We start from the raw sequence: 2,500 nt of genomic DNA on the forward strand, positions 1-2,500 counted from the left end.
TCAATTTGTTTTTTACAATAAGAAAAAGGCAGAGGGCTCAAAATTACGTCAAAACACGAGAAGAAAGCGAGACAAAAATGCCAGAAACTTCTAATCTGACGCGAGCAATATCGCGTCATTATCGCATAAATTATAAATTTATGTGTCTGTCCGCTTATTGGTAATAAAAATTAGCCAATGAGCGCGCGAGAATTTTTGCAGTCATTGTAAAAAATGAATTTACTGACGTTATGAATTTAATAAACCTGGAGCCCATATTTCGGATGTGTATAATGACCCAATTTTGAGTGATGTGGAACAAAACAATAAAAGACAATCATTTTCAATTTAAGGCTCCAGTTGCTTCATTCTCTGCTCGTTGTTTAGAAAACAGGCAACTTGTTTTTGTTTTTTTGCTTTTTTTTTTGGCAATATAAAGGCCGAAGTCGAGAGAGATATTATCACCACACGTGTTATTCTCTCCTTGAGTTGATAACAGACAAATGTTTAACAAACTTGTAAAGAAGCAAAGAAATAAACTGGACGAACAAATGTGTTCGAGTTCCACCAAGGTCAGATAGTCTAATATGTTCCCTGAGGCAAAAAGCATTAGCAACTGAAGGTACTACACCTATCAGTTCGATATACACAAAGATCAAACTAGTCCATAATTAAACTTTTGTTCCAAAAAATAAACAATCTAACCATCTTGTTTTCGTTTATTTTATAACCTCAAATGTTCCTATATTTTCCCACGTCCTGATTATCAGAAATGTCATTACAAGTCTTTTAAATAAATAACCCCAACTCTCGAAGACTTTTTCCGCGTCAAAATGTTTCTCAAGTTGTCTCGATATCTTGAACTCTGAAAGGCATAAAGTATTGGATTTAGGCTACAACTAAGGTACAAAATAAAGCGTGTAGTTTGGTTTACCATATAAAGGGTTTGATAATTCTTGATTAGTGTATCAGCGTCTTTAAAAGCGAGGTATACGTGAAGGGACAAGAACGGAGCGTAACAGATACAAAAGCTCAACGTCACCATTATAGAGATCGAAGCAAGTTTCTTTTTAGCCGAAGTCGTTGCACGTCCTGAGCAAACAGTCTTAGTGATGTAGAGTCCCCTTAGAATCTGAGCATAGCAGAAACACAGGAGGCAAAATACAACTCCGAAAAGGATGGCAATCGCTGTTAGGTAGACTTTAGTAAACGGTGCTTTCTCGATTGTCCAGGGATTCACGCACCTTTGTAAAAGCTCGTCAAATTTGCTAAAAACGATAATCGGTACACAGCATAGCAGAGAACAAAGCCAGATAAAACCAACGGCACAGCGAACATTCTCTATACTGATCACATAACGAGTGTGGAAAGGTCTTACCATTGCGTAGTAGCGGTCGGTAGCAAGGAAAACCAAAGAAGTAAACGATGCGCTAATGGGAAGCTGAGAGAGGAAGTTTCCAGCGAATACTCTGCAAACAAGTTGTCTTGCAAATCCTTTTAAAGGGTTGTGTGCAAGCTCAACAGCCATGGGAATTGGACAAAAGATCAAAGACATTGAATCCGAAATTGCAAGGTTGGAAAGAATGCAGTTTGTTGTGGTGTGCATATTTTTGTTTCTGTACACGATGCAAACAAGGAGGAAATTACCAACAATTCCGACGACAATGATTATCAGGTACAAAATCCATAATATGAAGTTAAATGGTGACAGAGAATGATGCAAGTTGGAAAAATCCGACGTGTTCCCCATTTCTTTCCTTTCCTTTTTCTTCTTTTTCGCCTGAAGTCATTAAATGTTTAGGACGACAGTCTGCCGTGTGCAGCTGTTTAAATTTCCATTTCGATTACAGAGAAAATTTAGTCGACTCCTGCTCTAGACGGATGTCAATCAACTCTGTTGTTAATGACGTCTGTTATAAGGTCACACAGGCACTGCCAAAAATAGGATTATAGATGAGCGTACTGTTTCGTAATGGACATAAACAATTTCCCAGATTCAATGGCTAGTTCAAAGACTATCTCGAAAAACCCAGTCCACCTACTATTTCACTTAAAATGGACTGCCGTAGTGACGAACCACCATAACTATCGCTTTTGAGGCTTAGGCTTATAAGACACTGGCCGTATCTAAGCTTACAAATGGCAGCAACCTCATCAAAAGAGTCTCCTCGGCTTTCCACTAATTCCGGACAAAACGAAGCTTACAATAATGAATGTCATTTACAAGTAAATGGCCGCATACTCTTACACCCCTATACAATCGAGCCGCGATCGTTTAGTGGTTAGGCAATCTCGTACCAAGAGTTCGCCGGCTTTTTGGTCAGCGGGTGAGCGCCCGGAGAGACTCAGGGTTAATGCACTCCATTTCCCAGAAAACGTCGGTTGCTTTCTTATTGCGCATGCTTAAGTTTAAACGGAAGCGAAAAAGAGAAAAAAGTAAACAGTAGAAATAGCGGGTTGAAAATCTTCGAGAAACAAAAATTTTTGACTTACACACCATAAAAGAAACTGGAGAAATGAT

The sequence above is a fragment of the Montipora capricornis genome, chromosome 3, assembly GCF_036669925.1.
Source record: "Montipora capricornis isolate CH-2021 chromosome 3, ASM3666992v2, whole genome shotgun sequence".
Classification (NCBI taxonomy): domain Eukaryota; kingdom Metazoa; phylum Cnidaria; class Anthozoa; order Scleractinia; family Acroporidae; genus Montipora; species Montipora capricornis.